Raw genomic sequence first — 22,500 nt, 5'->3', positions numbered from 1 at the left:
GAGGTCTATGAGGCAGGGCAGTGGGGGGATTAAAGATGAAGTGTGCGAGTTGGAGTTGGGGAAGGAGGAGTTGGTTGTGGAGTTCTAGCCATTGGAGGTTTTTTAAAGCTGTGCAGTGGTGAGAAAGAATCTGGCTAATTAGTTGTAAGTGGTTTCAAGTTTAGCTGTTAGACTGGATTGAATATTGGTGAGAATAGGGGCTGCATAAAGTAAGGTTGGCAGAAGGAAAGTCTGTCCTAGAGAGCATTTAGCATTAATAGTCAGGTATTTTTTTTTATGTCAGTATAAGAAACCAAGTTTTTGGCGGGTCTTTTTGATGGCTTGCTGTATATGTATATCGAACTTCAGTTGGTCATCTATGACTACGCCAAGGAGTTTAGTATGTGATTCAATGGAGATGTGTATTATTAAGAGAAGATAGTGTGAAGGTGTTTTTGTGTTTCTGAAGAGATTTGGGGAGGAAGAGTAAGAGTTCTGTGTTTTTAGGATTTAGAAGTAGATGATTATTGGTAACCAAGCTTCGACTGAAAGGAGAGAATCTTGAACAAGAGCAAGGAGTTGGCGAAGGTTATCAGAGTATGAGAATATTGGAATCACTGGTGTACGGTATTAGAGAGGAGTTTGCGCAGGAAGTGTGAAGGGTATTTGTAAAGATATTAAAAAGGAGAGGTCCAAGGACTGACCCTTGAGGGACACCTGTTTGTTTTGGGAGGAAGAGGGAGAAGACAGAAATCAATTTGATGGATTGGAATCTATTGGTGAGGTAACTGGAGAACCATAATATAGTAGAGGAGGAGAGATTGAGGGAAGAGAGTTTTCAGAGACGTAAGGTATGGGAAACAGTGTCAAAAACAGTGTCAAAAGCTGTAGATAGGTCAAGGAAGAGGCATGACACTAATTTGTTATTGTATTGTGCTTTGGTAATAGTTTGGATAAATGAGATGAGAGCTGTGAAGATGCTGTGGTGAGGGAGACACCATGTTGGGTGCTAGTTAGTAGGTTGTTTTGTATAATGTGTTTAAGAAGCTGGTTATGAATAAATTTTTCTAGGATTTTGGATAACAGGGATAGTCTAGCTATAAGTCTGCAGTTGGTTTGTTTGGTTGAATTGCCACCTTTGTGTAGGGGTATGACAAAGTATTTTTTCCAGATGTCAGGGGCTGTGTTCGCTTGAATTGACCTGTTTACTAATATGGAGACTATATGTGCAATATAATTAGCTGCGATTATAAGGAATTGATGGGGTAAGTTGTCAGCAGAGGGAGAGCAGGTTTTCAGTTTGGTAAGAAGAGAGTTGATGAATGCAGTAGGGAAGGTTTACGACAGAACTGGGTGGAATTTGAAGAGTGAAGGGGGGTCGGTGGGGGGAAAGAAAGTGTTATCAGGTTTAGTTAATTTTTTATATAGAGTCAATAAAGAAAGAGTTAAGAAGAGAGGTGGCATCTGTTGGAGTGCTGTTTGGACAGGGGTTGGGGATAGAAGGGTTACCAGGGTGTAAAATTTTATGGATGCTATTCCAAAACTTTTTAGGGTTAGAGTGGTGATTGTCTAATGGCTTTTGATAGTGTTGTTTTTTGCCTAGATCAACAGATTCTTAGTTTGGTTCCTGAGTTCTCTATGGGTTTGGGGATGGGAGTGGGAGTCTGATTTTTTTTTCAATAGAGTTTAATAAACTATTCTATACCTACATCTGCCGTTACTGATAAGAATGGGCAGTGTATGTATGGCGCTGCAGATTAGTAGATTACATCAGTGTTGCTATAGCCACAGTTCCAAGCAGTGCCACGGTTAAGATGCTGCACTCCCATTTAACAGGTCAGTTATACAGGTAAGTGCAGCTGTTACAGGAGTGAGAATGACCAGCTCCCTCTTACTTCAGGTAAAACTGCTCCACAGAAGTTCATCATTTAGGGTGTAACAAGTAAAAAAAAAAAAAGTTCAGTAAACAAAGTTAAAAAAGCAAGAACAGTAAAGTGACCTAGAGTTTCATGTAATCCCCAAAGACTACCTAAATGACATACAATTCTTTCTGCTTGGTTTTGAAGGAGGAATGAATAAGATGGATGTTCATCACCTTGGACACTGCTGCAGTAGCCTTAGTTAGCTGGGTTATATCCTTACAAGAATACAACTGCCAGCCAGCTTCCAAAGCTTTAGGATCCCTTCCACCCAACCAAACTGCAAAGCAGCTTGAGCTGACCTGACTAAAAGACAAGTTTGGGTGTGAAGCCTTTCAGAGGTGTACTGTTGCCAAAGAGCATGCTCCTCTGAGGCTTTTGAGTATCGACGGTCAGCATGTGCTTTCCTTTGCTAGACAGATAACTTCGTTTTGGGGAAAAAACTTCCATTTTGTTAAATTTATTGATGTTTTATTATTTTCCTCTTAAGTAAAGTTATTTTTTTATTTTATTTTACATTTGTTTACCGGGAATGTCCGGCTGGACACAGGTCTGTTTTCAGTGGAGGCCCGGGGAGAAAAGCTCCATAAGTATTACATTACATTAGTTAACATTTCCATGATACAAAAATATTAAAGCAAATAGCTACACAATTATTACAACTTTACATTAGTAACATTCACAAAAAATATTCATGTAAACAGCTACACAATTATTACATTACATTAGTAACATTCGCAAGGTAACAAAATACAAAAATAAGAACTAATGAAAATACACAAAAAGCAAGTGAAACTAAGAAAGATTTTTCAGCAGAGTGTTGAATGTTTAAAATCCTGATCCAATGAGCGCTTTCGATAGGGTCAGTGCCCCACCTTCATCAGACAAACTAAAACATTAGCATAGCATCTTTATATAGACGTACATTAATTAGTTAATTACACAATTATCTTACTTACTAAAACTACTTTTTTCTATTTCTTTGAAAACTTATAAAATGTATAATACACCATTCATTCATGCTTATGTACATACAAGAAATATAAAAAATACACAATATATATACATACATATATATATATATATATATATATATATATATATGTATTCACTACCTATGCAAAAACATGGTAAAATACTATTCAAGCTCGATATATTTAACTAACAGCCTTAACCTCAACCCTCATACTGACGTGTAGTTATACATTCTGCAACCTTAAACGTTGCTTTTTACTTTTATTAAAAACCTTTCTTTAAAACAATCCATACATACTTATTACGTATGCCATAATTTGAACATGGTATTAATGATAGAAATAATAAGCCGCAAACTTAATTCAAATTCCTAAAATTCATTATTGTTAAATATACCTTAAAAAAATGTGCACTACCTTGTACATGTTCCCATATGCATGCCGCTATTTAACCTATAATATTAAATTCACATTTATATCTATCCTAAATACCTTCGGTTTAAAATTTTACTAATGTATTATGTAAATATTTTATGTAAATATTCTATTTTGACCACATCTATTTATTACTATATTTCACATGAATTTTTTATGTACATCTATAATTAGCCACATTTCTACCTAAGAAGTGCCTTAAGTTTCAAAATAATTTTTATTGAAGCATATTCATTAAGGCCTGGTGGAATATGTGCTGATGTGCGAATTTGCCACATTAATTCCTGTTCCTCTAATTTCAATTGCCACGGTCCACCTCTTATTTCACATTGAACTTGTTGCAGTATTGCATATTGAAATCTGTGATTTGGATTGTCTACTATATGCTTAGCCAATGCATTTGTGGTATCCCTTCTATTAAAACAATATTGATGCTCGTAAATCCTTTGTTTAATTTTTCTTTCTGTCTTTCCAATATAGAATGATAAGCAAAATGCGCAACATGCTACATACACTACCCCTTTAGATTCACAATTAAATCTACCATTTATTGAGTAGGTCACATCTCTTATCTTCACTTTATTTCCTAATTTAATCAATTTGCATTGCTGACATGTTCCACACTTATTCATTCCCATAGTCTTATTTTGTTTCTTTTTCTTCTCTAGTAAGCATTTTAAATTCGGCCCCCTTCTGTATGTGAATCCAGGCTTGCCACCCAGGACTTTATTCAGACCATTATCTTCTAGTATAATTGCTCAGTTTTTGTCAGAAATATCTCTTATTCTCTTATAATCTAGAGAATATGTGAATAAAAAATTCAAGCCCAAATTTGGAGCCGAGACCACCGTACTTATATTTTGTTGGTCGGATATTACCTCTGGGTTATGATCATACCCGTTTTGTAATAATGGTCTAAAATGTCCTGAGGTCCTTTCAATACTAACCTCCTGAATAATTTTATCCACAAATGTTTCTGGGTAGCCCCTTTTAATAAACATTACTTTCAATAATTCACATTCATTTACGTAATCAAAGTCATCAGTTTTATAAGTTTTCAAAGAAATAGAAAAAGTAGTTTAGGTAAGTAAGATAATTGTATAATTAACTAATTAATGTACGTCTACATAAAGATGCTATGCTAATGTTTTAGTTTGTCTGATGAAGGTGGGGTATTGACCCTATCGAAAGCGCTCATTACATCAGGATTTTAAACATTCAACACTGCTGCATAATCTTTCTTGGTTTCACTTGCTTTTTGTGTAACATTCGCAAGGTACAAGATATTCATACACAATGTACACTATGTTAGTTGAATGCAGTTACAAACAATAGTTTGATACGAGTTCCATTTGAGTATCTGGTAGAATTTGAGCAAATGGAGTAAGATAGTAGAGAATACTTTACTTTCTAGCATTGTGTCAATAAACTATTAGAGTTTGAGAACCATGGCCATGGTAGTATTATTTGGGAGAGTATTAATAGCAGTGAGTCGATTTGGTCTAGCCTGGGGGAAGGCATGAACATAGCCAGTTTTGCATAAAGTGGGATTTGGATTTTTTTTTTTTTTTGAAGAGGTAAAGTGAAGATGTTGAGGTTAGGTAATCGGGTAGGAGGTTCCAGGTTTTTGCAATGCAGCAGGCATAGAGTGATTTGGCAGCTTAATTGTTGTGCTTGGTGACAGTTATGTGGTTTTGGTGTGTTGATCTTAGGTTTCTGGAGGGTGTATAGGGTTGAATTAATTGTTTCAAGGCAGAGGTTTTCATAGGAAGGTAGTAGAGATTATGGGCAGTGGTAAGTTGGTTGAGTAGGAGGATTTGAGGTAACTCAAGCCAGTTGAGTTGTCTAAGGGATTGGCAGTGATGGGACCTATGAGTGGCTTCATTAGCAAATTTAGCAATTTTGTTGTAGCATGATTCAATTTTGGACAGCTCTGCTTGGTGAAGGTTTGTAAAGCTTGGGGAAGCATAAATAAGCATAGATAACAGATGGGTTCTATCTATGGTGGATTTTGTGTGTCTGGTCATATAGTTGTGGTTTCTATAAAGGACTCCGATCTTTTTATTGACTTTATTGATTGTTTGAGAAATATGGATGTCAAGTTTAAGTTTACTGTCAATTTCTACTCCTAGGAGTGTAGTGTTGGAGTGATATTAGTATTGTCTTTGAATATTATAGCAAAGTTATTGTTTATGGGGGGAGATCTACTTGGACTGAAAAGAATAAGTTTAGTTTTTTTTTGGATTAAGCAGTAGTTTGATGTTGGTGAACCATTCTTCGGCTAGAGTAAAGTTGTTTTGGGTTATGATTTGAAGTTTATCGAGGGTGTGAGCTGCACATATTATAGTGGTATCATCTGCGTATTGGACTATTGAGACAGAGGGTAGGGATGATGCTATGTCATTAGTAAATAATGAGAATAGCAGTGGGACAAGAATGGACCCTTGTGGGACACCAATGGTTACTGGAAGTAGGGGTGACAGGTGACTTTCCCAAAGAACAGCTTGTTGTTGTTTAGATAATTAGTTACGGAACCAGGATAAGGTGGAAGAATTTATGTTAAAAGTGGACAGTTTTTTTTAGGAGTAGACTATGGTTCACCATATCAAAGGCTTTGGATAAGTCTAAGAATATGGAGGATACGAACAGGCTGTTGTTTCTGTGGGTATTAACAGAGTTTGTAAAGGATAGTAATGCTGTGGTAGTACTGTCAGAAAGTCTGAATCCATCCTGGGATTGGGATAATAGATTGTTGTGAAGGAGGAATTTTATTAGTTGTGAGTGGACTACCCTCTCAAATCTTTGATAGAGGTGATGGTATTGCAATGGAGTGGTAGGTTGTAAGTTCAAGGGATTGTCCCCCTTTGTGTAATGGTATTATGTGAGATATTTTCCATGATTTGGGTACTTTGCATTCAGTTATAGATCTGTTAATGAGGATGGACACAAGATAGGCTACGGCCTCTGTGGTAATCTGTAGGAATTCTGCTGGTAGTTTGTCTACTGCTGGGGTTGTTGATTTCAGTATATTGAGGAGTTTGGTGATAGTTGTAGTACTGACTGGTTCTAGGGAGAAACTATATGTATAACTTGCTGTACTGGAAAGGGTGGGGGCTTTTGTTGATATTGTGTGGGTGCTAGTCGTTTGGGTATTGGCTAGGGCTTGGATAGTTTCAGTGAAGTATTTGTTAAAGTGGGTGAGGATGTTGTGTAGACTGTTTGGTAGTAGTGGGGAAGGAGTGGAAGGTTTTCCTGGGTGTAGTAGGTTACTGATTGAGGCCCAACATTTTTGTGGGTTGTTAAGAGTGTTTTTCCTGTAAAGTTTTATAGTAGCTAGTTATGTCAATTTTTGTGTTTTTTGGCTTGATTACATAGTTCATGGTACTTTAGTTTTAGGGTAGGGAGTTTGTTTTTATGGAATTGCAACCAGGCTTTGTCTCTTTCTTTAATTAAGGATCTGGTGTCTTTTGATAGCCATAGTGCATGGTTGGTTTTGATTCTGGTGGTTCTGGGTGGAGCATGGGAGTTCAGGATGTTTAGGAAGGTGGAGTTGAAGTATTCTACAGCTTCATTTAGTAGTAAGTATTTTAGTGGAGTCCATATAAGGATTTTAGTGAATTTATTAAGTCTTGAGCTCTGAAGTACTTTTCGTTTCATATGACCCTGACAATGGGTTGTTTAGTTAGGTGGGGTCGATTCCTAATTAGGTATGTTGCTTGATGATCACTAAGACTGTCAAACAGACAACCTGAGAGATGGGCTTGAGTGGAGTCAGATACTAGTATCCAATCCAAGATTGACTGTCGTTTAGAGGTTTTGTCTGTTCTTATAGGAGTATTGATAATTTGGGTAAAACCATGGAGGTTAATATGGGTGGTGGGGTTTTGACTGTTACAGTCAGACCAATCAATGTTAAAGTCACCTGCAAGCATTGTTTCCTGTGGATGAGTGATTTTCATCCAGTTTAGTAGGTTTTCGAGTACATTAGTGTTGTTGCCTGGTGGTATATAACCTCCAGCTAATATGATTTGTTGGGGTTTAGTTTTAGTGTGGCTATTATTAGTTCTATGTCTTGGATTTCTTGAGAGTTGTGTTCAATTTGTTCTATTGAGAGGTGATTTTGGAAAAGAATGGCTACACCCCCTCCTTTTTTGCCTGGCCTGTCTTTGCATATAATATTATAGCCAGGGACTGTTATTTCATTATTGTGGTGGATGGGCTTAAGCCAAGTTTCAGTTAGTACTATGATGTCAGGTATGTACAGGGCTAGCAGGGCATGGAGATCATGTGTTTTGTTGAGTATGCTTCTTATATAAATGTTTAGAAGGAGGAGGGATGAGCTAGGCCGAGCATATATTGGATTGGGGTTTGTTGGGTAGGTGCAATTGCAAGTTTTGGGTCCTGGATTTGGGTGAATATCACCACAGCATGAGTGTTTTTGTAGTATGTGGATGTAGAGTTTGTTTAGTTTGTGAGATAATTTGATTATTTTATTGGGGAATTTGGCTTGAAGTTTGTAGGTGATATTTCCATATAGATAGGAAGGTGATGGAGAGGAGTAGAGGTCACTTGGTGTTAGTGGTGAGTAGACAGTAGTGGAGGTAGTGATAGTTGAATCAGTTTGCCATGGTGGTGGAGGGCTGATATAAAGAAGTGTATGGTAGGATGGGAACATGGATAGGAGGAGGAGAGAAGAGAGGCCTATTGCGTGTAATAGGGCGAGTAGAAGGTGGTTGGTTGGAGTATAGATCATACTGTTTAGTTGTGAGGTGGGTTATGGACAAGGATAGGGCTGAAATATGGTAGAGATGGAGCTGAAATATAGGGTGTGGTATCCAATTTGGGATGTGTAGGGAAGGGTGTGATGGGCTGTATTAGTGTGAGGGATAATTACATGTATTGTGTGATTAGACAGTTTTGATGGAGGAGTGGCTATGGGTGTGGTGTATAGCTATAAATGTAATTGATGTGGGGGGTGGGTGGGAATGGGGTAGGGGAGGAAAATGAGCCTGAGCATAGCGAGGGCGAATGGAGCGGGCACGAACCGAGCCAGTCCCGTGCTAGCAAAAAATCAGTTCCACAGGTAAACTTGTTCTTACTTAATGTACTTTGGTGGAAATGTTGTTGAACGTCTAATTTAAGTGTAAGATACCAAAGTTCATTTGGTTTGGTTAGCTGCTCTGACAGTCTATTCAAGACTATGTCTAGGAGAACTATAACTATTAATAGTAAAATGTGGAGTTTTACTTCTTTTCTCCTTTAGTTTAAAGTTAAAATTCTCCGTTTTATAGGAAGCAGCTAGGAATGAGGGTTAGATGGACTATACTGCCATCTTGTGGTTAAAAAGAGGAATCACGCTGCCTTGTGGAGGGTGAATAAAAAATTATATCAGGGTTAGCCGTTTAGGGGGATGGCTGGTCCATGCAGTGTGCAAGCCAGTACTTAACAGTTCCGGGGTTGAAATACAATTATACCACAGTAGGTAGACCTACCTTTTGTTTAAACACTTGACAATTGGAATTTTTTGGATGGAGGGTTAGATAGCTGTGCTACTGTCTTCAGGAGTAGGGAGTAGCCGAGGGCAGTGTCTTTCCTGGGTATTCTAGCTGTAAAAGGAGGAAAGGAGCATGTGAGACACTAACAACATGAGTGAGGCAGAGAGAAGTAAGGGGTTAGCAGTAGCAGGGTGGAGGTACAGTATAACAGAATAAAGGTGCTTTGGGTGGAGGTAGGAGGTGGATTATACTGCTAGGATAATTAAGATGGGGAGAGAGTTAAGTAAAGATGATTGTAAGATGAAGTATGTGCAAAGTAAGGCCTGTTATAATGAAACAAAAAAGGGGGGGAGATAATCTTATCACAGTAATAAATATACAGCTGTATTATAACACACTGCACTTTAGGTCACTCTAAACCTCTATAAATGGGTTTAACTAGGAGGGTTGTGTTTTAATGATCTGTCTTGAGACTAACATACTTTTAAATGGAGCACTTTTTTCTGTCAGTGTAAAAGTAGTGTTAACTGACTGAAAACATATTCAGTGGAAAAATTGTTTATTTTTCCTTGGTGGGGCTGGAATAGTGTTTAAAAGTGCATGTTACTGTGCTGTTTTTATAAATAAAGTAACTTTTGTGGACTAGTAGTTTTACTGGCATTTACTGCTCATCTTCACTGGGAAAGAGACAATATTTTTTGCTTGACCATGGAACAAACTACCTGTCTCATGGTCAGTCCTCCTTCCAGCCACAAAAAAAAGTTAAGCAAACACCCTCTGCTGTGGCCATTTGTTATACCTCCTACCATAAGCTTTTAACCTGGATCCCTCTGGTGTAGAACCTACAGCCATTTTGGACCAGAGGTTAGCCATGTCCTCTGCAGCTGTTGGAGTCCCCTCAGTGGGCAAGGGAGAGCCTCTTTCATTGGTCCTAGGAGAGGAAACAAAGAAGGCTTCCATGTTGTGCCAAAATGCTGTGCCCACTCCTGGGAATGCAGCTGCTGCCTGATATTAGTAACATAGTTGGCCCCATTTTTCCTGTCAAAAAGAAACTGAAAACCAAGCATGTAGCTACTTCTAAAATTTCATTAGACTGGAGTAGTTTACAGAGTCTGCTCAGGGTTTAATTCAGGCTATTACTCCATCTCGTAAAGTAGTTTATGGTAAAAGAATCAGGGATTCCTCTTTTCCTGAAGAAATTCAAGATTCTGAACCTGAACAGCAAGAATCAGGGATGAAGTCAGTTTTTTCCCTCAGATTTTTGATTCAAACTCAGAGGAGAACTTGGTTTCGGATTCTCACTGTGGGGATTTCCTTCTCTCTGAGACCATTGCTAGAATGTGCCAGTGTTGTCAGTGAGACAACATTAATTTCTCATTCCCTCAGAAAATACTATGAGTTGTTACAGAAGGGTTTTCCAAAACCTACACCCATTTCTTCCTGTTTTGTCAGCTTTAGAGGATGCCTGCGTTTCAGCCTGCAATTTCCCTGCTATTTAGCCAGCTGCTCCTCAGGCTTTTAAATGTTTATACACTATTCCCAAACCTGACCTAGGAGCTATAGCTTTAGTTGACCCCACTGCTGCTAAATACTTAGTTAATTCCAATCCTACTCTTTCTGATAAGGATAGGAGTATTACTGATACATATGTGAAAAAAAGTGTGTACTTTTGAAACTTTGGTTTTCAGAATTTTAAATTGCCAGGTTCACATGTTTAAGTTTGTTCTGACAAGTTTTAAAAGTACAAGGAATGTTTTATCTGTAGTACATCACCTAACTTCACAATAAACTTTCAATGAACTCTCTCATGAGCTCAAATCTTACCCAACCCCCCCAGGTAGAAAAATATTGTTGAAAGGCTCAAGAGTTTTTTTTTTCCTTGAAATCAGATGCCTCCCTTAACAAGATTGTTAAGAATTTAAGGTCATACCTAGGGGAGATGATAAACATTCTGAATGAGGAACGTACAAGCTGGAAGAATAATTGGTCAGTATAGTTTCCCACCTTGGGATCATTTCAGGACCTTGCCCATAGGATTGTTTTCAGAAAAAAAAGAAGGTGAATTTACCTTATACATCACCTCTCTTCTCCAGCAGCGGTTTCAGTTAATGACTTCATTTATAAGGAGAACATCAAGGTAAAATGTGCTGCCCTTGACAATGTGGCTCTGGTTATTCAGAAATTTAAAAAACCTTGGTTAGACAAAGTGGATATTAGATCAGCCTTTCCCTTGTTGCCTATACAAGAAATAGATTTGCCAAAGCTAGGGTTGTCTTTTCAGGGTTAGTTGTACTTTGACAAAGCCATATCAATGGGCTGTGCAATGGCTGGTGCAATGGCCTGTGCAATGTTTGAGTCCTTCAACACAGCCTTGCACTGATGCTGGCAGCAAGAGACTATAAACCTAGCCACTAGTCATTACCTAAACAATTTCCTTAACACTGGGGATGGTGATCTAGGTGTAAGGAAGACATGACAATCTCCACCAATTTCTTTGAGTACCAGAAGATTCCCCTAACCATGGAAAAATGACAAGCCCAAGTCATTGCATCATATTCCTTAGCCTAGAAATAAATGTTATTTCCAAGTCTTTTCAGGCTACCCAGTAAGTAACAATTAAGGACAACCATTAATGAATTTTTAAGGGATTCAAAATAAAGAATATGCCAGGTTATGTATCTACTGGACTTACTTAATTTTCCCTGTAGGGGATATCTCTCCAGGTTGGACACTCACAAGGCCTTTGGCAAATGTGCTAAAAGGGGAGAAAAGAAAATACCATTGAGTGTGTATCTCTAGAAGTCTGAGAGATTACTTAAATCTGTTGAGAGAGTTTCTGGGCCATTTCTGCTGGGTCTCCTTATGGCAGTCAGACGGGCTTTCCTCTGATTACCTGCAATGATGCACTGATGTGCGACCAGCACTGGAATGAGAGGAATACATAGCGGGAATATGGCTTGTAGCATAATGGCCTTCCACTTGGTCCCAACCAGTTAGGGAATGCATCACCTTCCTTGAAATTCTTTTTATTTGGGTTACATTTAACAAGAGCAATTTAGCAACAGGTAGCTAATCTTACACTCAGATAACCAAGATGTTGTACAGATTCTCAGAAGCAGGTCTTCCAAGACAAATGTAGAGTCCAGTCCATATTGAGGGTACTAGTGCTGCTTAATTTAGAAATCAGCTTAAAATTCTCTGCCAAACATGTGCCTTATGTTCAGAATTCCCTAACTGACAGCTTATCATGTCTCCAGATTTTGGAGTTTCATTTACTGGCTCCACATACATAGCAGTTCCGCTCATCAATCCTGTCAAAAATGTGGCTTCTTGGAGAAGAATGATGCTAATTCATGGACCGTAAACACCAGAAACTGCCTTAGAAAAATTTAAAGGATCTTACACACATTTACCAGTCAAAATAACACATTGGATGCTTGACTATTCGATATATTTTACACAGATGCATACTACAAGATTCCTCAAGCACCATGGGCATACAAATGACCACATTAGGTTGGATGTCCAAATACCCATATGTCCCTAATTTGGCAAAGCATTGGGTTATCAATAGACTATGGAAAGGATAGAGCTGCACGAATGCAAAACAGAGTCTCAGCACCTAATTGGAGCACAATTGCACTGTGTCATCACAAAAGAGATAATGAAGTCAGTCAGGGATATCAATTATTTGGCAATATTGGCAACATTATTTATGTGGCTTTATACTGGGGTGTTCAGAGTCAACGAATTGCTCCAGTCACTACATAGGGGTGATGTTATAACAATACATTTGGCAGTATTAATTTGGTTGAAATCCAAAACAGACCAAATTGGAGTGGGTCGCCATGTTGCTTTACAGCAATTGAAAACTTTAGTTTCATGCCCAGTACACTGTGCTTTTGCAACAAGACAAGTACTAACTGAGATTTCTCATAGAGATTTGGCACTGCCAAATGGGCAGCTGTTGATTTCCTCAGTGGCCAACAACATGCTGAGGAAGGTACTGACATGCCTAGGCATTGCTTACAAAGGTTTTTCTTATTTGTTTAGACTAGACTGAGCATCAGATTTAGCCAGGGACAGACATTATGTGGTGATAGTAAAGCATTCTGGCAGATGATATTCTGATGCCTTTCTCAAATACATTAGATGATTACCTTTTATATTCTTCTTGAGGTTCTTACCTGCTTCTGATCATAGGCCACTCCTCTATCTGCAGAGCAGCCTTCAGTGCAAGTCAGACCAAGAGGTTTGAACCTCGGTCTTGATCCTTGCCAGACTACCCTCTAATAGGAAGGGTACTCAGTTTTATCATGGCTTCAGTTTTTACCATCTACTGATAGACTATTTGCCTGCAACAGGATGTCTGATGCCCTGTTAATACATGTGTGAGGTAATGATCTAGGGAGATCTAGGCACCTGGACAACAAACCTAATGCTATCATTTGTATGCACATGGAGCTTGAGAAATCTTGCAGTATACATCTGTGCAAAAATTAGCGAATGATCAAGCATCCAATGTCTACCTTGACTGATAAATGTGTGTGGGATGCTTTAAATTTCCAAAATCCATCCTTCTCAGAAAAATGTTAGCTGCTTTAACCTTATCGCATCAGAAGTTCCCAGTCAAGCATATTGCTTGGTCATCCATCATACCAAGATTAACTTGGAATGCTGCTTGGAGAACTGTTTACATTAAGATGTCACAACTTTTTTTTTTGAACAGGATAGCTGGAGCAGCTGGTCATGTGGGTGTCTCTGTAACTGAACACTCAAATTAGTTAGTCCAGACCTAGATTTTTTTATCAACTTGATGACATCTACTTGAACAATTTGGGATGGAACTTGTTTAATATGCAGCTAGTTCTACATGTTAAGGAGTTTTTATAAAAATAAATATTTGTTGTATTTGTGGGTCAGAAAAGGAGTAGAACAGCATGTAAGCCATGCTGGTGGATGAATGCCACTTGTGAACTCATTCCCCCTTTTTATCCCTCCCCAGGTTTTTCATTCCATAGGCCATTTGATACCCCAGCAATGGGTGTTAAATATTGGCAGGTAAAATTTATTATTTATGGTGGAGCTGAGGAGGCAGTGAGTACACCATCTGGTTGTTGGGAGGAGGTGGCTGGCACCGGTGTGCAGACACCAACCAGAAATTAATGGAAAAACTCAGTTTTGTTGTTAAACACAGGTTTCATATGGCATTGGATGTAAATTGTTACAAAATTATGTTGTAGAAGTTTTGTATATTTTATAAGTTATTTCAATAAAATGTCACAATGGCTTTCTTTAGTCTTGTATTTATTTGGGCAGGAAACTCTGTAGAGAAGACAAAGATAAGTAACCCACTAAGGAATGTTATACATAGATTTAATCTTGGAATTATGCTTATTTCATTGCATCATTCATTATAATTGGTAACATTATCTATAATCAAGATGCTGACTTCAAGTTAAGTGAGAAAACACGTTCTAGCATTTGGATGCAGACATAGAATCGAACAAAATATATATAAAACATTTACCTCAAACATCAAGCCTCATCTTTCTAAAACAAAACACATTCATAGTAAGGAATGGCAGGTAAATGGAAATCATCTGTGGCAAAGGCCAGACTGATCCTCCGATAGTCGTATTCCAGTGTGCAAGCAGTCTGAAATGATTAAATGCAGCTTTATGCATTATAGGCCTGGAAATGCTTTTAACATTTCTGAACATAGAAACAATCTGGTTTGCTACAAGCTGGTGTAATTTCCACTGAAGTGAGGTTACCGTGCAAATATTTTCATGAATACCATATTTCCACTTTTGAAAATGCATGTGATTGGTTCGGCATATATTCTTACAAAGACTATACAATATCTGAAAGGAAAGTTCTTAAATTAAAAAAGGAACAGCTGTTATGCTAAATCATGAAATCACAAGACATACGTGTGATTCTTCTAATTCCAGATCCTCTTATTTTTATTAAAAAGTAAAGTGTGCTCATTCCTATAAAAAGCAGTCTCAGAGTGTGGTAATACGGTAACAGTATTTTACTGTTGTTATGGTATTAGCCCCATGCATGTTTCCAATGGCATCAATCATTTGTAATGCATTACATATTATGCAAACTCTCTCTTATTTTTAGGAGTATGCAAAAAAATGTTAGCAGCCAAATCTTAATGAAACAAAAACATTGAATGCCGAGCTGCAAAAGTGTACTATAATCAGCTGTTATTGCTGAAAAGGTAGACACAAATCAATTTTCTGGTAGACTGAAAAAAAGACCTTATTTCAGTATTCTCTATTGTCAGACACACTGACGTCCCACTCACCAGGCTGAACAAGGAGAAGGTCACTGTAAGCTGCCTGTCGAGTGCCAGGATCCGCCACATAACACAAGCACTCAAGTCACTCCAAAGCAAGTACAAATATGACTCCGTCATTGTCCATGCTGGTGTGAATGACCCGAGACGTACCTCCTTGGACTACATGAAAAGAGACACAGAGGAGCTCTCTGATCATGTAGCCCAGGCCGGTATGACCCTGACCTTGAGTAGCATCTTACCCTCACCAAGAATGATGCCACAGTATAAAGACAAAATGATCAATTTTAACAATTGGCTAAAGTATTGGTGGCATTCAAAGGGGATCCAGTGTCTGTCAGCCTGGGATGACATGCTCGACAAGCCACATTGCTTCGCTAGGGATGGCTTGCACCTGTCACCCCTGGGCTTTCGAATACTAGCTAAGGCTCTTGCTACCCCATAGTGCCTTTTTAGGCAAGGCTCAAAAGACAAACCCACCTCCATAGACAACACAAAAAAAAGAAACTAAAGTTAATGCTGCTCAATGCCAGAAGTCTAAACCTGAAGATGCACACACTCGAGGCTCTCCTCAGCGTGGAGAATAATGATATCTGTGCAGTAACAGAAACCTGGTTCAAGGCTCCCGAGAGCACCCCAGCACTACCAGGTTATACCTCATACCATGCTTTTCGGCCCCAAAACTCGGACCAAACCACAAAAGGAGGGGGAGTATCCATATTTATCAAAGATACCCACACCTCCAGGTTAGTGGCACTGCATGAAGCATCAGAGACCATCCATGTGCAACTAACAGTGGACAAAACTGCCTTTCAGTTTGTAGCCTGCTACAGACCACCCTCCCAAACTCAGGAACCCCACTCGGCTTTCCTGAGAACACTGGAGAATATGAAGGTCTCTCCAAACACCATTATATTGGGTGACTTCAACTACCCAAACATAGACTGGGAGCACTACTCAAGCCCCAACACCCTCACCCAATGGTCCCTAGAATTTATAGACTCAAATGCTATGGAACAACTGGTCAACACTCCCACAAGAGGGGAAAACATATTGGACCTGATCATCACCAACATGGGGACTATGTTCAATACCAGAGGTATACCCCTCATTGGTAAGATCTGACCATAAATTAATCTCACTGGACATCCATATCCCATCCCCACCCCCAGCCAAGGAAACCACGGTGAAGAACTTCTCAAAAGCAAACTTCACACTTCTCAAAACCGAGGTGGAATCCTTCAAAGCCCCCGGGCCAGTGGAAAATACGTCCCAAACTGCAGAATCCTTTACAAACGCTTTCTATGGACACCTACAGGAATGCATGGATCGTGCTGTCCCAAATAAAACCAAGACTCATTCCTCCAAAGGCAGGAGACCTGTCTGGTGGACTCCAGCCATAAATAAGCTATACAACAGAAGGAGGAAGCTACTACTATGATAGAGCAAAATCCCAAAAAGGGAAGGCATCTCTGATCAGTACTAGCAAGAAACTACGATCCCTCATAAAATCATCTAAGGCCAGCTTCGAAAGAAAAATTGCACAAGATGCTAAAGATAATCACAAGGCCTTCTTTAGTTATGTCAGGAACCTGGGTAGCAACTCCCAGATATGCTCTGAGTAAGTTCAAAATGACAAAAAATACACTGAACCCACAGACATTGCCAACATCCTGGCAGACAGGTTCAGTGCAAACTTCTTCCCCCCCAAAAGAGCAAATGTCTATCCCAACAGAGTGTAGCCTCCCTGACATCACAGATGCACAGATGAGAGCTGCCCTCTCCAAAGCAAAAAACACAGCACCAATGGGACCGGTGTCCCGGGCTGCGTCTTACATGAACTCCAAGAAGAACTGAACCCTCACATAAAGTCACTGTTCAATCTCAGCCTTACTACAGGATATGTACCCAAGGAATGGCGTACAGCAACAGTGGTCCCACTCCACAAAGGTGGTGTCACAATGGACCCCGGAAACTATCACCCTATAAGCCTGACTAGCCTGGTCTGCAAAGCTATGGAGCGTATCATTATGAAACTCAAACAAAGACATTGGGAACCTCCAAACACTGGATCCTACCCAATTTGGCTTTAAGGGCAGATCTTGCCTCTTGAACCTGGTCGACTTCTTTGAAACAGTCACCAAGGCCATAGATGAAGGGAAGGTAGTCCACACAGCCTACCTGGACCTCGCAAAAGTCTTTGATACAATACCCCACTCAGGAATCATAAATAAGCTCACCAGCTTAAATATCAACCCCTATGTCACAAGATGGGTTGCAAACTGGCTCAGGGATAGAACCCACATGGTCAGAATTGCAGGTGCCATGTCAGACTCTAAACCAGTTACAAGTGGCATCCCACAAGGCTCAGTCCTGGGACCTCTCTTGTTCGGTATATATTTCTCTGAGGTACAGGCTAACATGAGAGGACTATGGCTCACCAAGTTCGCAGATGACTGCAAACTGGGTGCCATAATCTACTTGCCGACTGACACAAGCATCCTCCAAAAGGGTCTCACAGAGATGGATAACTGGTGCCAGAGCCATGGCCTAAAGCTAAATGCCAAAAAAGTGCATAGTCATCCCCTTTGGGAAAAACAAAGTGCCCACAAATTACCACATAGGTGGTAATCCATTAAGTATGGAAGAAGTAATTAGGGATTTGGGGAACAAGTAGATAGCAATCTCTCCTTTGACAATCACGTTGCCAAAGTGGTTAGAAAGACCTTCTATATAGCCCACCTTATCACGAAAGGGTTCACATCTAGATCAAGAGAGGTCATTGTGCCCCTCTACTCATCAGGCCCATAATTGAATACAATGCCCCATTTGGGATGTACCTTACCCGACACCTGCAGCAACTGGAAAGACCCCAAAAGTACCTCACCAAGAGGATCAAGGGACTCAACCACATGCCCTACGCAGTTAGGCTAAAGAAACTCCAGCTCAACTCAGTTGCTTACCGCCTACTCAGAGGCGATCTGTGCCTGACGTATAAAGCCATGTCCAACCCAGAATTAATGGACATGCTCCACCTCAGGAAATCCAAATCCTTTAGAGCTACACGCTCCAGGGACTTAAACCTCAGCACAGAAATAAATGGGACATGCTGGAGGGACAGATTCATAACCCAGAGGCTCCCCTCACTCTGGAACAAAATCCCAATCCATGTTAGGCAGCGTCCCTCAATGACCCTCTTCAAGAGAAATCTTGAGTGGATGGGAGATCGTAGGTTTACCCCTGGGATCACTTCTGTGTCCCTACTAGATAGAGGCACAGTAAACTAACCTCAAAAGGGCCATCTTCTGTGACCTACTATACAGAGGCACAGTCAACTAATTTAAAAGGGTGGCGAAAGCCAAACACACTCTGGCTAGGCTTATAAATGCCCTAGGGCAGATAGCCTAGTATCAACCTATGAACCTATTTCACTGTTTCACTTTATCACTTCAAATCATTCCTGTCCAGGTGCAACAAGCACCTATGTGCGATTCCTCTAGGAGGTCTGATCAGATGTGTTGCTACATCACTATTGCTGACCTGGGCAAACAATAGAGAAGGCAGACCTCCTTGGTCAGCTTATAAAATACAAGTTGTGGTGCATAATACTTTCATGCACAATGTGGTACAGTTTACCTTCATTTTAAAACCAAAATTTTAAGTGTGTTCTTTCAAATAAACTGGGAAGTTTCTTTTGTTTAGTATGAATGCAAACTTACCCACGGCAATTAGAAACAAAGATTTCAGTTTTCACTGAAGAAATATTGCATAAATGAGTTCATGTGCTTACACTCAATAGATCTCAGAAGGAAAGCAACATAGTAGCTACCGCAACTGGGAGACTAAAGGAGTTCTGAACATATGTTAATGTGTAAGAATTACAATACAGCCTGCAAAACTCCACTCAAGGGATAAGAAATGTAATTCAGCCATAGAAAAAGAAAACGCAAATAGACAATTTTAACTCCTATTAAAACAAACATCACATAAGTAAATAGAACATATCTATCCTTTATTTGAAACAAAGTATGCTCACAACTATTAGCAATGCTATGTCATTATTTCATTGTGCTGACTTGGGATAGTCTACTAAGCCAAGGATTACTTTACAGTGAAGATAGTGGTCTAGAGCTCCACAGCAGAAATCTTAGGACTTTTTAACAGTAAAAAATATCTCCTGATAGCTTGGTTAGTTGTAATAGCTTCAACTGTTACACTTGTTTACAAACAGGTCACAGGAAAAACAAATAAATATCAAAAGAGGCATTATGAAGCAATCTATCATTGAGTAAACAATCTCTCTAGAATAACAGAATCTAAGTTTTGGATCAAACACATTTAGTTTCTGTACTTATGGAAGAGTTGGCCAAGACTCTGACAGGATTAATAAGTACAAGTAATAAACTTGTGCAGTGCATTTCCTAAGAAAAGAAATGTATTACATCTGTGGATGTCAGGTAAAAAGGGTCACTTAGTATTAAAACATGTTAGTAAGTGTCAGTGTAGTAATAACACTGGTTAGTGGTCGAGTTTGGAAGGATCAACACAGAGCACTGTAGTAACATGAACTATGACATCATAGCAGCATTCCAGACCCCTTAAAGTTCACACATATAAACACAAAAACAGTGTGCATGATTGGACTTGCACCACTGCTTAGCTCCCTGCCTTTTTTATTTTAATATATCCAGAAACATTTAGATTGCTGTTTGAATGTTTTTAGAAATATTTAAAGTTGCCAGTATGAATCCTCTCATCTATGACAGTCCTCCATCAGATAAATGAGATGCAAAGGGCCATTGTTCTATTGCTGGTGATCTAGTAACGACTTCAGGCCCCTCTGATGTAGTTCCCTACCATCCAGTTGCTTACTTCTGGGCATCAAAATGCATTTTGTCATTTGTGGTGTCTCATCTTGAATATTCTTAAGTGTGCCTTGCTTTTGCTTTGGTTTTGGATCATTTTTTTTTTTTTTTATTTGTGAACATGAGAGTGACTTACCTACCTTTTTAATAGTCAAACCCCGGATTCAGCAAACTTCCATGCAGGAATAGCTTATTCCTGCATGGAAGGGACAGTTCCCATACAGCACGGCAGTGCGCCATGCATATTCATGAAGGCATGCTGCCGTGCTGTAATACGGACATGGTTCTGTGTATGAGTGCAGGAGGTGTGTCTGACAGCAGTGCTCTCACAATACACGCCCCCTGCACACCAGAATTTCCATACAGCAATTTAAAAAGAGAAAGAGATCGCTAGTCACACCTCTCAACCAGAAATCTGGAGAAAGGGAGACGACTTTTAAATACTGCTAGTACAAACTTAGAAAGTTGATAGAATAACAGGTTTTGCATTAGCATGAATCATCTGAAGGGTATGAAGTCTAAAACGCACACCTCCCAACCCATCAGAGTAAGAAATCTGGACAAAGCCAAAAATTAAATTAAAAAAATTAAAGATTTTAATTTATTTTTTTTTAATTAGTCCAGAATAAAGTTTAAGCATAGCTGAGCGGGTTTGCCCATCGTGCAGCTATGAATAGCAGCGTTTAAACATCGAAAGAAGTTAAGTAGAACTATACACAGAAAAAACTGAAATTGGAATAGCATAGTGGTTAGAGCGTTTGCCTAGCATGCAGTCAGGCACAGTTTGAGCCCCATAGCAGGCCCTACATTTTCCTATGTGAAACACATCCAAAAATGCATTTTTAATAAATAGGTAGTGAATATAGTATGTATATGTTAATCAGGGTAGTATAGCAGCTCCAAATGTGAGGTATCTCTGAAATTAAAAGTTTAAACAATATTTAGCATATCCAAGCGGATTTACGCACTGGTAAGCAGGGCTTAGCATCTACCCTATTAAGCAATGGGCAGCCTTGCTAAGTGTGCATGCCCGGTGCTTAGCTTAGCTCAGGAGTTTCAAAACTGTCCAATCATGGTACAGCGTGGGAAAATAGCCCTATTTAAACCTCACAGGTGGGAATACAGCTCATAAATTCTTGTAGCTCCCCACTGTAGTCAGAATGGCAGGCGTTGGTGAAGGCATGCGCTTTAAGGCGCAACGGTGAGGCACACACGAGTCCAAGGTCATGGTAGGACTCTTCGTAAAAAACATGAAGTGAGACTGCTGCAGGACCAGTACATCAGGGCTCCCAATACAAAGCAGAAGCCTGGGAAAGTCTCGCCCGTGATCTCTCCAGTGCCACTGGTATCCCTCGGACTTGTGAGCAGGTCCGGCACCACTATACTGACTTGAAACAGAGGAAGAGGGAGCTCTTGGAACAGTGGGTCCAAGAAGCAAGACAGAGGGGTTATGTCCCAGCAGTGTGCAAGTATTCATAGCAATAACTGTTTGCCAAAGTCCAGCCTGTGTATGTGATGGCTAGGTATGCATAAATATTTCTTATATTTCCATTAAAGCTCCACCTTAGCGGGTTGAGAACCAGGAAGCCCATGCCAGTAGATTGCAAAGGTTGTGTCACGAGGCTGGTGAGTAACAATATAGCTTGTACTATACATACCAAATAAATATAAAGGAGTAGAATGTCACCTGACATTACTAAAACTGGGTATGGTTTAAACTTAATAAAGCAGACAATATTACAGTAGTAGTCTCATATAGGTAATATATTAATAAAATGCAATTGCCTGTGAACAAAAATCTAAACCCTGGACTGGTTGTGTTTACTCTGGTATGGTATGATTTGAAATGTGTACAGGTTATGCATAGCAATGATAGCTCTGAAAGCATTAAGTAATCAAGTCTCACCTGAAAACGTTAGTGCCTCTAACACACAAGATTAACTGATATTACAAATGTCATGCACCAAGATCTGATATCTGAATAGTAAATGTTGTTTTAACCACTGTTTTCCACACTGTGCTATGTGAACAGGTATGTAATGTTGTAAATGCAAAGTCAGATTGTACAACAAAGAGAGAATGAGAAATAAATCAATCAAGGAAGAGACAGCAGTGTCTCAATAGCTCCCTGTGATGAAACATACACGTCATATTTTTAGCAGAAACAGCCACAGTTCAAATCCTGGAAGTGGTAGTAAGCTGTATGCATAATTTAAACTAGAATTTTGTGAAAATGTGTAGAAACAGTCAGGTCATATTAAACATTCCCTCCACAGGTCTCCCAGGTAAGATATGGTATAAAGTAGCTATACAAAGGCTGTAGCTATACTGTGTCCAACACCCATGGTCCAACCCCAAGTCTGCAAATGACAGCAAGATAAGTACATACACCAAGTTGTCTCCCCCAAGAAATATTTAAAAGTGTCATGCTGTCACAGCTACAAGTCCCTGCTAACAACAACCAGGATGACTGATAGAAATAAGCCATAGTGTGTCAGTAGCATACACACACAGTATGAG

Source organism: Protopterus annectens, chromosome 4.part1 (genome assembly GCF_019279795.1).
Source record: "Protopterus annectens isolate FY-2018-M chromosome 4.part1, PAN1.0, whole genome shotgun sequence".
Lineage (NCBI taxonomy): Eukaryota > Metazoa > Chordata > Ceratodontiformes > Protopteridae > Protopterus > Protopterus annectens.
This window is presented reverse-complemented; position numbering follows the sequence as displayed.